We start from the raw sequence: 15,374 nt of genomic DNA, 5'->3' as shown, positions 1-15,374 counted from the left end.
GCAGACTAGGCAGTTTTTCCAGGGCAGCACAAGGCACAGCTAAAGCACACATTCCAACACTTGGGCATTGGATTTTCTCACTTGGGGCTTGTCTAGCTTGCCTTTTTGGGCAAGCCCGGGTGCCCTCACACCAAACCCCCATTGTACTACTGTTATATTTAATTAAATGGCTCAGCTGGATGATATTTTTGGTGGTATTCCAAATGTTCACTTATGTGTTTGAATTTTTTGTCTGTGCGTGTTCTTATTTGCTTTGTTTATCACTGTATTTCCTAAGTAGGAATATTACAATGGTATCAGAGCTCTGATCTTGGCTCAGTCGTGGAGTTATCTCTATGACTTTCGAGGGCAAGCAGAACATGACTTACCGGAGGCAGAGACACTGGAGTAGGGAAAGAGAGTTGGAAATCACCCTTGATACGGAGGCACCAAAGTAGGCAGTGGAGGAGGTAAATATGGGGGAGCCAAGGAGTAAAGAGGAGGCAACATTTGACAGCCTCTTAAAGGCCCTAAATGATTTGGCTAGAGGGCAGAGGGAGATGTTGGATGAACTCAAGCAGCAAAATCGGGACAAGAGCTTGCATCGGGAATTTCTAATTGGGGAAACTTCAAGGGCTTCCCACCAATATGACCACCATTCACCAGTGACTCACCCATAAGCTTTTAGAGGGCCAACCAAGACTACGCTACCCACGTTTTTGCCCTTAGTACCTGGTAAGCAGGGTGGGCAGGATGAGATGCCCATGGGAAACTGTTCCCGAGAATGGCAGTCTATGGGGGATGATTTTTGAGCTACCCTCTCCTTCAAATATTTCAGCCAACTCAAGCACAACGAGAGGGGCAGGGGCACAGGGGGTTGCAGCACAAAGCATAGAGCTACAATGCACTGTCAGAAGGATGTACCTTCCCACATTTGATGGGTCTTCCAAGTGCACGACTAGAGCCTAGGTGGAGAAATTGGACACATATTTCCATCTCAGCCAGATGATAGAGGTAGAGGCCATCAAGATGGCTACTTTACACTTGGAGGGTGAAGCCCACGACTGGTGGTTTCATGGGCTAACTACGCTTGGGCATGCAAGTGTAACTTCTTATGAGGACTTCACATGGAGGGTGGTAAAGGGTTTTGACCAGAAGGACCCAGAGGCCCACTTTAGAGAGCTCACACAGTGCAAATAGACTGACAACCCTGAGTAGTACATATCAGAGTTTTTTAGGGTATATGTGATGGTGCTAGATTTATTAGAGGCTAGGAGGGTTTACACGTTTGTTGACAGGTTGCTTGAGCCCTTACGTGGGTTGGTGAGATCTCGCAGAGCAGTCACACTATTGGAGGTCGTGACTTGTACCCGGGATTTGCAGGACGCAATCCCAAAGACTAGGGCACCGATCCCACCATGAGCTCCTTTCCCTCCTAGGGGTTGTGACACCAGGGCTCCACCACCGAGAGCTAACCAGGGGCATAGGCAGTTGGATGAGGAGACCAAGAGAGACCTTAGACAGAGGAAACTATGTTTCACTTGTCAGGAACCTTGGGCACCAAGTCATAGATGCATGGCTGGCAAGGCCCATTACATTGAGGTCTTCTTTGATAGTGACCAAGAGGATGATGTGGAGTTGGAGGTTGATGGGGGTGACCATGATACACATGCAGCGAGGGAACCACCTCCACCACCACCACCTGGGGAGCACCTTTCGCACCAGCTGGGGGAGTGCTTGCTTCATTGCGTGGGATTCTCAAAAATTTTGACCTTGAGGATCCAAGGCATAGTGCAGGGGCAGTGTGTCTCAATTCTGGTAGATAGTGGGGCTACCCACAACTTCATTGATGTGCAAATGGTTCAAAGGGGCATTACTACACAGGAGTTTGAGGGGTTTTCTGTTAAAATTGGCAACTAGGGCCAAACTCCATGTGGGTCATCTTATTTATGGCAGCTGATATTTTTCTTGGATCCCTCTCATTGAGAGGTGTAGGATTGATCTAAAGATCATCCGATTCTGATAAGTATTCATGGAGCTATGAATTTATTTGTGTTATAAGACAATTCGTCAAGGTCGGCCAACAACCAAATAAACCCCACATGTGCTCAACGTTTTAGTATAAAAGGAGGTGACTTGAGAGTCATTTCTCTCACACACTTCTATCTTGAATTCTCTCCACTTGTCCTGGGTTTTAGTGGAAGAGAAATCTAGGAGTGGAAGCCCTAGACGTTGGAGGAAAGAAGACTAAGGAAGCTGCCCTAGAGGAGATGCCCTAGCCCTAGACGCTGTCAAAGAAGAAGTCTAAAACGCTGTCAAGGAAGCATGCCCTAGCCGCAGTCTTGGAGGAATCTTATCAAAGCAAAGAGAGGCCCTAACATTGTCCAAAAGGCAGCCCTAAACGCAGTCTAAGGGCAGCCCTAAATGCTGTCCTAAAGGCAGCCCTAAATGTTGTCCTAAAGGCAGCCCTAACACAGTCTAAAGGCAACTCTAACGCTAACCTACGGTGCCCTAGATGCAAGCTTAATACCACTGAAAAGGTGGGTTGTAGGTGACCCTCAAAACAGGGACAACATGAGAGTTTGAGGACTCAACCATGTCCAGGACAGCAATGCTAATAAATGGGACAGCATGAGAGTTTGAGGACTCAAACATGGCCAGGACAGCAATGCTAATAAATGGGACAGCTGGGCTACATGGTGCTGCGAAGACACATGGGACAGCAGCAAGGGATGGCAAGGTAAAGGGGACAGCAGCAAGGGGACAAGGGACAAGGGGACAACAACAAGGTATAGTATGACTGTTAGGGACAACCGCAAGGGGACAGCAGCAAGGTATAGTATGACTGTTAGGGACAGCAGCTACAGCATATATCTAGGCAGCAATGGCAAGGGACAGCTGCATAATAAATGGAACAGCAAGATATGCTAAGATAAATGGGACAGCTAGGCATGATGCTTGGTGCAGCAAATAGTGGGACAACAAGCACTCATAGGAGCAGCAATGGATGGCTAGCATGGTACAGCAAGGCTACAAATGGAACAACACCAAGTATGGTGCTGCAAACTCATTAGACAACAGCAAGGTACAATGTGCTAGTAAATGGGACAACAAAGGGATGCTAAAGCAAAGTGGGACAGCGGCTGTGACATGACAGCAGCAAGCATGGACAACAGCAAGCATGGCAAGCACGACTAGCATGGTACAACAAGGCTACAAAAGGGACAACAGCCAAGTATGGTGCTGCAACCTCATTAGACAGCAGCAAGGTACAGTGTGCTAGTAAATGGGACAGCAAAGGGATGCTAAAGCAAAGTGGGACAACAACTGTGACATGACAGCAGCAAGCATGGCAAGCGTGGACAGCATGGATAGTAGTGGCAAGCATGGTGCTGCAAGCACATGGTTCAACAATGGCACATGGGACAGCAGTGTAGAATAAGGTGCGACAGTCATGAGGTCCAACATTGTGATGATGGGTGCAGCATGGTGCAGCACGGTCAAGTGCAACATGATGACGAGATGCAACACAATGATAGGTGAAGGAGTCACCTTGGAGAATCAGTTGAAGCAGCATGTCTTCAACTGATCTCATGTATTATTTTTTTAGAAATGATCTATGCTCTTATCTAGATAATGTTGATTTGGGATAGCATCGGAGGTGCTCTAGCCACAAAAATTGGTGGAGAGGCTAAAGCACATGAGATCTCCAATATCTAGAAATGGTTTGGGCAGAATCTAACTAGTTTGGGAGATATTAAAATAATTAATATTTTTAATGGAGTCCCTAAGTCTAAACTTAGGGAAAATAAAATATTAATGTGAATTAATATAAAACTGAGCTAGAATGGTCCAAGAGTCATGGAACAAGCCAGATCTAATCTTAGCCATTGATTAGGGACTTAATCTCGGTCGTTGAAATATCAATGAGAAAAGTATAAGAGGAGGCTTGAGGGTCACTTGGAGAACACACCGAGTTGATCAAGAATTCGATTTTCTAGGGCAGGGCTTGCTAAGGAAATCGAAGGAGTAACCAGAGTTGCATCTGAGGGGCAATGAATGCAGTAGCAGAGAGGCAGAGATAGTACCGGGAGCATCAACACAGAAGCCGGGAGAGGTTTGATGCAGAGCCAGCTAGAGGCCATGCAGAAGCAACCAGAGGCCACGCAGAGGAAGCCAAGCGTTGTGCAGAGCCTGAGGAGGGCCAGCATGGGAGACGCATAGGCTCAAGAGGCTGACGCTGGGCCAGAAAGGCAGATGCTGGGTCAAAGAGGCTGACGCAGACCCTAGAGGTTGACACAGGGAGATTTCGTGGGGCAGATTGGGGTTGATATCTGTCTTCCACTGAGAGGTACTACTGCTGAGGGCATTCTTTGTTGGGTGAGCCATTTCTAGCACCCAGATTTTATTCTGAAACTGCTTAATAATAAAACCCTAAGATAGCTGCACCGGTTTTCTCGCATTGGGTTTTTCCGGGGACATTAGTCCAAAAATAACGGTGTCACTTGTGTGCTTGTTTTTCCTTCAGTTGATGATCTGTATGTGTTGAGACTGTACTCGTATTTATTTTCAGTGTTTACATGGTAAATAACTTGTTAATTAACAAAACAAGTAGGAAGAAACAAATCAAAAAGTACTGGAAGGATTTCTAACAGTTAGACTTAGAAATTCCAACATGGTATCAGAGGGTGGTTGCAGATCACAAGATAATTAAGGTCACCAGCCGAGCAGAGCAGCAACAGCAGAAACAGTTGTCTCGAGTGACAGAAGTTGTTCCTAGCGGAAAAGCAGCAAGGAAGGGGTGACACAGTGCTTGCGTCATCAATTCGAGCCGGGAAGAGGATCAACACAGTGGCAAAGAGGAGCAGACCTGACCTATGCAATGCGCAGTCATCTTTCGCAATCAAGAAGGATTGACGCCAGTGCCCAGGAGGTGTGGATTTTGCTGGTGCCGGGATTGCGCAGAGCATAGAGGCTATAACCTTTAGTTTTCTGGGGCCTAGGAGGTTGTGGGAAAGTTGTGGAGTGAAGTTGGTGGGGTACTGTGGTCAAAGCAGTACCTAACAGGGCAAGACCAAGGAGGAGGGAGTTGTTGCCGAGGATTTCTAGCCAAGAAATCCGAATCAGTGGTGCAGGTGCACTAACGATTGGAGTGGGGGCATCTCAACATTGGCAGAGGGGTTTCCAGGTGGGAAACCGAAGCTCAGAGGGAGTCACACCGAGAACTTCCAGGAGGGAAGTAGAGAGAGTCGAAAGAGGAGCAACGAAATGGCAATGAATGGGGTAAGAGATCAGGACAAACTGGACGGAGCCTCAAACTTCATAGTTTAGAAGGTCAGGATCTTGTCCGTTCTAGATAGGGATCGTCTCAAGCACTTCGCCTTGAACATGATAGCGATCCCAGTTGACCCGGCTGAGAACGAAAAGTACGAGGAGGCAATGGCAAGGGCCAAGAGCATCATCCTTGACGGGGTCAAGGACCATATAGTACCACATATTGCCAAAAAGGACACGACAAATGCGATGTGCGAGGCCCTGACAAAATTGTATTAGCATACTTCCGTGCATACTTCCGTGCAGAGGAAGATGCTACTAGAAAATCAGTTATGGTCATACCAGATGCAGAAGGGAGAACAGATAGACACCTTCCTCAGTCGATTGAAGGAGATCCAGGATCAACTGACTTCCATAGGGGCCACACCGGATGAGGAGATGTTGATGAGAACCGCATTGAACGCAATCTCAAAGGATTGGGAGGTATTTGTCCAGAGCATACTGGATAGGTCGACCCTTCCAGACTTGGAAGAACTGTGGGCGGCTCTTCGTCAAGAAGAGATCAGAAGGCTAACCAAGGTGGGAAGCAGCAGCAACGGGATCAGAATCAAAGAGAAAGAGGAGGATGGTGCCCTAGCATTTTAGGGAAAGCAGGAGAAACAGAAGAAGAAGGACCTCTCCAAGGTCAAATGCTTCCACTGTGGGGAACTGGGTCACTATGTGAGCCAGTGTCCGAGGAAGAAGAGCAAGGGAGAGGCTTCTGAGACCAAGGCTGCGCCAGCAAGGGCAGAGAAAGAAGTGGAGATAGATGATGACTGTGCCATGAGTGCTCATGCGCCACTTGAGAGGAAGTGGGGAGACATTGAGCTGTAGTCAAACGAATTACAGGCGATGAGGGGCAGGATCCTCGAGGTACCCAACCTCTTGGATTATACCTTGCTACGAGAGCCCCGAAGAGGAGTAGCAGGACTGGCAGATGTCAGTAGAGACGGATGCGGATGGAGCAACAGAGGGAGCTATAGTGCAGGAGTCCCAGGACAGCGTGAGGCAGCAGTGCAAGATGCACAGAGTTGTTGCAGCAGCGCAGAGGTCAGAGAGGGAGCACTTGTCAGTGATAGAGGGAGCTTCAGCATCGGGAGTGTTTCTAGCCTGACGGAGATGTCAAAGTTGGGAGATTAGTTACTTACTTCTCAGTAACTGAGTTGCGGTGCTATGGGCAGCATGATGAGAGGGGTTGCAATGTAGATGCAACAGTGGCAGTGGCAGTGCCATAGGCAGCAGCACGAATGCAGAGGGCGTTGTCGTACAGATGCAGTAGTGCAGAGGATGTCGAGCAGCAGGCCTAGCATCAGCAGAGGGACCGATGTCGGATGATCAGGGTGATACTCAGTGAGGAGTATTACTAGAGCACAATCCTCGCTAAGAGGGAGTGTTGAATTGGAGTAGCATCAGATGTGCTCTAGCCACGAAAATTGGTGGAGAGGCTAAAGCATATGAGATCTCCAATACCTAGAAAAGGTTTGGGCAGAATCTAACTAGTTTGGGAGATATTATAATAATTAATATTTTTAGTGGAGTCCCTAAGTCTAAACTTAGGGAAAATAAAATATTAATGTGAATTAATATAAAACTGAGTTAGAATGGTCCAAAAGTCATGGATCAAGCCAGATCTAATCTTAGCCATCGATTAGGGACTTAATCTCGGTCATTGAGATGTCAACGAGAAAAGTATATGAGAAGGCTTGAGAGTCACTTGGAGAACAAACCGAGTTGATCAAGAATTCGATTTTCTGGGGCAGGGCTTGCTGAGGAAATCGAAGGAGTAATCAGAGTTGCAGTTGAGGGCAGTGAATATAGTAGCAGAGAGGCAGAGATATGTCCAGGAGCATCAACGCAGAAGCCAGGAGAGGATTGACGCAGAGCCAGCTAGAGGCCACGCAAAAGCAGCCAAAGGCCACACAGAGGCAATCAGGAGTTGTGCAAAGCTTGAGGATGGCCAGTGTGGGAGACGCAGAGGCTCAAGAGGCTGACGCTGGGCCAGAGAGGTCAACACTAGGCAGACGCTGAGCCAGAGAGGTTGACGCAAACCCTAGAGGTTGATTCTGGGAGATTTCGAGGGCAGATTAGGGTTGATATCTGTCTCCAACTGAGAGGTACTACTGCCGAGGGCATTCTCTGTTGGGTGAGGCATTTCTAGCACCCAGATTGTATTCTGAAATTGCTTAATAATAAAACCCTCAGATAGCTGCACCGGTTTTCCCGCATTGGGTTTTTCCGGGGATGTTAGTCCAAAAATAACGGTGTCACTTGTGTGCTTGTTTTTCCTTCAGTTGATGATCTGTATGTGTTGAGACTATACTTGTATTTATTTTCAATATTTACATGGTAAATAACTTGTTAATTAACAAAACAAGTAGGAAAAAATAAATCAAAAAGTACAAGAAGGATTTTTAACAGTTAGACTTAGAAATTCCAACAAATAAGTCTAAGTGTTGACTTCTGTTGTAAATGTACTATCTCTCTCTCTCTCTTTGTTGAACTATTGAAAAACATATACGAAGAATTGATCAAGGGTTTCCCCACATTGGGGTTTGTTCCTGTCTAGCGCCACATCTTGTGTCCTCTTGCCTTGCCTTGTCTTCTGGGATTTATGTTTATGTTCTATCTGCAGTTTACTTTAATGCTAATGTGATTGCTAATCTGGAAAAGGTATTGAGCTAACTATGAAAATTGAAATAAATTGCTCTAAGCATAGAACATACCTAAAATTAACATTTTCAGTTCTTGTGTCAGGGGATAGGACCATGCAATGTACCCGATATCTCCTCGCTTTGACAATAACCATGGGGAACTACTCAGTGACAGATCATTTCTTCGTGGTGGATGTACCAAACACCAATGTGGTGATGGGTGTCTAGTGGCTCTACTCTGTATGGGGAGTGACTACTGATTGGTGGAAGCTAGAGATCGATTTCGCGGGGCCAGAGGAACATTGGTTGTCTTGGGGGGCATGCATTCATACCCACCACAAATAGTCTCGGCACATCAGATGGAGGCTAATTTGAGACATAGGGCTTCGAGTGGGCAATGGAGTTGAGGATTTCTAAGGTTGGGGGGTCAACCCAAGCCACCTCACCCAGATATTCATGCCATCTTGGACAGGTACCCAACAGTGTTTGGAGACATCCCACCAGGACAGCCACCTGACAGAGGATTTGAGCACACCATTAAACTATAGCCAAGGGTATAGGCGGTCATTACAATTTCTTACAAACATCCCAAGGCCTACCTGGATGAGATCGAGTAGGCCATTCAGGAGTTGTTAGCATTGGGGCATATCAAGCCCAGTTCTAGCCCTTTCACTTCATCAGTTGTCCTAGTGAAGAAGAAAGATGACACGCTTAGGATGTGCATTGATTACCGCGCCCTCAATTAGAACACTCTGAAGAACCAGTTCCCCATTCCCTGGATTGATGAATTGATCGATGAGCTTAGAGCAGCCAAGTACTTCTCTAAGATAGATCCACGTTCGAGGTATCACCAGATCAGGGTGCATAAGCAGGATATCCCCAAGACAACCTTTTGCAACCATTATGGGCATTTTGAGTCTTTGGTGATGCCCTTTGGGCTAACCAATGAACCGACCACATTCTAGTCTTGTGTAATGTTCCTAATTAGGGAAAATTACACCACAGAAAATTATAAAGTTTAGCATGCACCCATGAAAAAACAAAAATGTAGAAGTAGTTGAGCCATTTTATTATAAATTGGAGCAAGAGTACAAATATGTGGAAGGAATGCACCTGGGCTTGCCTCAAAGGCAAGCGGAGCAAAGCCCAGGTAAGTAAGTATGAAGCTCGAAAGTTGTTATCAATTGCCCAAGTATTGCTCTGTGCTACCCAGTGTTGCGGGGGAGCACCCCCCCCTCCCCGATCCCGCTCCCAATCAGCGCTCCGGGTAGGAGCGACTCAGGAGCGCGTCGGGAGTGTGCTCCCTGCCATTTTGCAGAGCGATGCAGGGAGCGTCACTCCGGGAGCGATTTTTATAACCCGGGAGTGGTCAGGGAGCGATTGCTCCCGACCGCTCCCAGGTTATAAAAATCGCTCCCGGAGCGACGAGAGCGACTGGTAGGAGCGATCGACGTGGAAAAAAATTTGCCGGCGAAGAAAAAAAAAATTGGTTTTTTTGATATAAAGGTTGGGAGGGAGGGAGGGTTTCATTTCATCATTGTGAGAGTGAGAGTGAGATTGAAATTGAGAGAGGGAGATTGAGAGAGGGTGAGAGTGAGGAGCAAGGAGAGAGTGAAGAGCAAGAGAGAGCAAGGAGAAAGAGTGAGAGAGCAAGAGAAAGCAAGGAGCAAGGGGAGATTGAAGAGCTTGCAAGGGGAGATTGGACACCAAAAAGGTAGGCTCTACAATATTGAATAGAGTGTCTAGTAATTTTTTTTTTAATGTTTATTAAATTATTCCTAAATAAATAAATAAATTTTTCTCTATTTCCCATTCCCATTCCCATTCCATTTTTTTAAATTTTGCAGATTCAAAACTTCAAATTTCAAACATCATAGTTATATTTCTTGGCATTTTCTTCTTCTTGGTTCCTTTTTTGGTTATTATGGTGCTGGAGAGTAGAAAAATGAGGGTTGAAATTGAAAATGAAGGGGATGAAGAAGGGGGACATAGTGGATTTGATGAAAACCTCGGTGAGGTGGAGCTGGAGGAGAGTGAACATGAGTCAGCTCAAAAAACTAAACAAGACCAATCCCCATTGTGGAAATATGTTAATAGGCCTGAAGCAGGGAAAGGGGGTGGAACCACTAAATTTCATTGCCCCTATTGCAACAACAATTACACAGGTTCATACACCCGTACTAGAAACACCTCTGCGGGAAAATTCCATGGGATGGAGATAAACAAATAGGAACCAACACTTGTACAGGTGTGTCAGCAGTAGATAGAGCCAAATACATAAGGGAAGAGGAGGAAGCCTAATACAAATCTAAAAAATCAAAGGGTTTCTTTGAACCAAGCTCACAATCACATGCACAAAGAACTCCTTCAGGATCCTAAGGCAGTGGATATGGAGGCACAGGGTCACCAGGTTTAAGGCATAGAACCATATCAGATTTCCTTAATGAAGGGTGTAGGAATGATGCGGATTCAAAAGTTTACAGGTTTCTCTATGCATGTGGGATACCATTCAATGTTTTTCGCTCACCTTATTGGCACGAAATGGTTTTTGCCATAAATGATGCCCCTAAAGGATACAAGAGCTCTGGGTATGACAAGGCAAGAACCGTTGGACTTGATCATGAAAAAGCAAAAATATCACATTCTTTGAATAGAATGACAAGTTCTTGGACTGAGCATGGGGTGTCCATTGTATCTGATGGATGGACAAATGTAAAAGGCAAGCCATTGATAAATGTTCTTGTTGTGTCTGTTAGTGGTGCCATCTTTCTTTCAGCATATGATTACTCAGACAAGTTCAAGACCACCATCAACATTGCAGAACCATTACTTGAAACAATTGACCGTATTGGGCCATACAATGTCATCCAAGTCATCACTGATAATGCTCCTAATTGTAAGGCAGTGGGAGCAATTATTGAGGATAAATACCCCAACATATTTTGGTCTGGGTGTTTGGTTCACACAATGAATCTTTTAATGCATGATATTGTTAAGAACAAAAACGAACAATACAAATGGATTGGTGATTTGTACAAGAAAGGCAAACAAATGATAAAATTTATTACAAATCATAGCAATACCCATGGCCTTTTCCGTAGTCACTCAAGATTGGAGTTGTTGAAATTGTGAGGACTAGATTTGGTAGCTATTACCTCACCTTCAGGCGCCTTTTGAAGGTAAGAGAGTCATTGGCTAGCATGGTATCAAGTCCACACTGGCAGGTATTAAAGGAAAGGGCTACAAATGCAGCTGACAGGCAAGGTTTTGAATAGGTGGAGGAGGCCGCTCTTGATGGTATGTTTTGGGCACGTGTGAGGCAAGTATTGGATTTCACCAAGCCCATTTATCACATGATTCGGTTTGCAAATACAGATAAACCAGTGATTGGTGAGGTGTATGAGCAAATGGATACCATGTTGGGGAAAATAAAAGATATTGTTCATAACAATGATCCCAATTTGTACAAACTGATTCACGATTGTGTGTGTGTACGGTGGGATAAACTTAATGTTCCACTACATTGCTTGGCGTATACCCTTACGCCAAAATACTACTCTACATCTTGGTTGGGCCAACCTGCACCAAGGGGTGGGGTTAGGGCCAAACCCCATATAGATGAAGAGGTATCTACAGGATATTTGGAAGCATTAGAAAAGTTGATACCTGATAGGGAGGAATGTGCTAGTGTGCATCTTCGTAGATACTTCAATTGCACTGGTTTGTTTGGTACCTTTCACGCAATGGAAGATAGAGATAGATTTGATGCTCTCACATGGTGGGAATCATATGGCAAAAGTTCTCTCACAGGTTGTAAATACTTCTTCTGCAGAGAGGTGTTGGAGCACCTACAACTCCATACATAATGTGAAAAGAAACAGATTCAATGAAAACCGGGTAGAAAGCTTGGTTTATGTGCACTACAACTTGAGGTTGTTGAGTCATTACTGTGATCGAGCTTATGAGGATCCAACATATAAAATTTGGGACAACCACCCAAAGGATGATAATTTGGAGGATGGCACTATACATCTTGAAGAACTGGAAGCGAAACTTATAAGAGAGGAAGATGAAGCAACAACCATGCCACCTCCACCATCCAGTCGCAGTGCTCGAGTTCCGAGTCTTGTTCCTTTGCTATCACCGCCTCCATCTACACCATCACGTGGAGGGCATGTGCCTTCTGGTTCTGGTCGTCGATTTGCGCGGGAGACTCCTAGAAGACCACCACGACCTACTCTTACATTAGACACTTCTCATGGCAAGGGCCACATGTAGTAGTAGATAATAGATTTACAGTTTACTTGTCTTTTCTAGTTTCTATTAGTTTTCATAACTATTGAGTCTTGACTCTTTCATATCATAATGATATTTTTTGTAAGAAATATATGACAGTGACAATTTAAGTTTGAAGTTTGAAGTTGGTAATTATAACTCATTGGTAATGATTCTAAATTATGAATATGATGCTTCGTGAAAGTTGTTTCATTTCATTTCATAATTCATTTTATAACATTTCATTTCATGTTAGATATTATTTCTTGTAATGGTTAAACTTAGCTTACAAGTACAACTTTGGTGATCAATGATGATAAATGTTATATATTGAATTTTCAATTTTGAAAGCTTGAAGTTGAAACTTTAAGATTCATGAATCATGAATCATGATTCACGACTACGAGACTCAATATGTTGTATGTTACTAACTTGTGGACGTGGTTGAAGAAGAATCAAGATTATAACTTCTAGATGATTGATGTTATATGGTTGATGGTTCAATGATCAATCTATGTTTTTTTATTTTTTTTATATCTAATTCATCTTTCTACATGTTTTTGTTGACATATATGTATCAAAATATAAAATATATATATATATATCACTCAGGGATTCGCTCTCAAACTGGGAGCTTTTGAAAATGTTGCTCCTGCTCCCGTTTTCGCTCCCGCTCCCAAGTAACATTGGTGCTGTCCCAACAATTCTACACTATCTGCTGCAAAGATATAGTTGGAAAACCCTACTCGGTTCTCAGAAAATGCTGCAAAATTACCTCCAAGCTCCTCAAGCAAAACCCAGAAAGGGTTTGGCCTAATCCCGACCTCCGAAAATCGACCCCCAAAAGCCCTACGCTATCCACTGGCTATTGTAATACACTCTGTCAATGCACCAACAAACCTCCCCAAAATCACCCCAAAAAGGCTGCAATCCACTCCACAAATATTATCCTTATTTCTCCCAGCAAGTTCCAGCCACAATGAGCAAACTCCTCACTTACACGTGTGCCCAGTGACACCCTTCTGCGCGGGCCCAGGAGTACAAACTCACTCCAAAAAATAGTTGTCTCCTCCAGCTCCCAAACTCCCCAAGAAAACCAGCCAAATACTTGAGCTCCCTTCTCCTAATTTCCTCCGGCAGTTGCTCCCCGAAAGAGCATTGAAATGACTCCCTCAAGAGCCTCTTCTGCGTCCTCCAGAAATATGCACTGATTGGAAAATCCGAATGCAAATGCTGGAAAATTCACTATAATTCTCCTCCGAAAAGGTGTGAAAGAACCTCTCTAGGGTGGCACTCAAAGTCCCCTAAAGAAAGGGTGAGTTTTCTTCTTGGAAAACTCGCGCTGAAGAGTGTGACCTGGCTAAGCAGCTCAAGCAACAAAGTTAAGTTTCATATGCCAAAAGATGCAAATGAAGTTGAGCTCCCTCCTTTTATAATTTCGTGGGCCTTCCTTCCCATGTGGGCCTCTCCACCAAGCAAATCAAATCCCTTCCTAAGCATTTTGAACCATCGGCTAAGTGAAGTGCATTTTTCATTGTGTGGGTGGCCCCCACATTCCACTATCAAAATAATATGACTTCCTTTTAACTCCCAAGTCCTTTACCAAAAATGAGTGGGTCCCATAGCCTCCAAAATAGTTCTCAAAATTGGGGAATTAATTCTTCTCCAAAATAATTTAGGAAGGGACATTACAGTCCTCCCCTCCCAAATGTTGCTTGTCCCAAAGCAACTTCAGCGCTCGATGCTCCAGTATGTGCTCACCCTCCCAAGTGGAATCCTCATCTGATAAACTCTTCCAACGCACCAAATACTCCCTGCTCGTTCTGCTCCATAAGTTCCTCTCCTAGTCTCTAGAATGGCTTCCGGTTCCAAAATCGGATGCCCCTCATCATCAAGAGGAGGCAACTCCATAGCTGCTGTGTGAAAATTCTATTACTGCAGCAACTGATTTATTTTTCCTACTTATTCATCAATAAGTTATTTACGAAATCGCTTCAATAAATATTAAAATAAACTCTACTGCGGATATCACACCATAGAACAGAAACAAATACATACACAAAAACCAAACACATCAACACAATTATTTTCGGAGAAATGTCCCCAGAAAAACCCAATGCGAGAAAACCAGTGCAACAGAGGAGGATTTTATTATGCAGCTATTCTTGAGTATAATTGGGTGCCAAACTGGCTTACCCAGCATAGATAAATTCTCCAGCACTTCCCCAAGCTCAGCGTCAAACTTGCTGGCCTCTGCGCTGCTCCTAGACCCTTTGCGTCAACTCCTGCCTCTTTGCGTCAGCATTGGGCTTCTCTGCATCAACCACATAGGCCCTCCAGTGACTGCGTAGTCCTGTCGCCTTTGTGTCTGCCTGAGAGGCTCTGCGTCTGCCTCTCTGATCTTTGCATTGATCTTCTGGTACTGTTCATGCCTCTCTGTTCTGTACTCGCTACCTCTTGCTGCAATCCAGACCTCTAGTTCGAATTTCTCAGCAAATCTCGCTCCAAAAATCGAACTGACTGGTCTCCCTCAGTGTATCTCTAACTCACCCTCAAGCCTTCTCTTATACTTTTCCTGTTGATGAATCAACAGTCGAGATTAAGTCCCTAATCAACAGCTAAGATTAAAATAGACTTGATCTTCGTCTCTTAGAAGCTTCTTATCCTTATCTTTATTAATACCAATTAATATTTTTATTTTCCTAAGTTTAGACTTAGGACCTCATTAAAAATATTAATTATTTTAATAACTTTTCATCCGAATGGAATTTTCCAAAATGATTTCTGAGTCTTGGAGATCTCGTGCTCTTTAGTCTCTCTACCAATTTTCATGGCTAGAGCACATCCGATGCTACCCCAAATCAACACTCCCTCTTAGCGAGGAATGTGCTCTAGTAATACTCCACACTGCGCATCACTCTGATTATATAGCACCGGTACTTGTGCTGATGCTAGGCCTCCCCGCCCAACATCCTCTGCACTATTGCGTCCTGTACTATTGCCCATTGCTCTATCACTGCCACTGCTACATCTGTACTGCAGCTCCCTCTACATCTGTGCTGCTGCTGATCCTTCTTCCCAACACTGCATCTGCACTGCAACTCCCTCTCCATCCGTGCTGCTGCTGGTCCTTCTTCCCAACATTGCATCTGCACT

The 15,374-nt window shown here is 44.7% G+C and overlaps 1 protein-coding gene across 1 annotated transcript in view; it reads right to left on the bottom strand.

Moving 5' to 3' along the window:
- The window catches only part of LOC149167821 (acylamino-acid-releasing enzyme 1-like), a 275,851-nt gene that overhangs the window by 14,744 nt on the left and 245,733 nt on the right, over positions 1-15,374 (bottom strand). The gene's annotated exons all lie outside the window — the stretch shown is intronic.

Source organism: Pinus tabuliformis, chromosome 5_1 (assembly GCF_031772625.1).
Source record: "Pinus tabuliformis cultivar Carrire ecotype Pingquan chromosome 5_1, CPIR1, whole genome shotgun sequence".
In the NCBI taxonomy this organism is placed as follows: domain Eukaryota; kingdom Viridiplantae; phylum Streptophyta; class Pinopsida; order Pinales; family Pinaceae; genus Pinus; species Pinus tabuliformis.
This window is presented reverse-complemented; position numbering and strand designations above follow the sequence as displayed.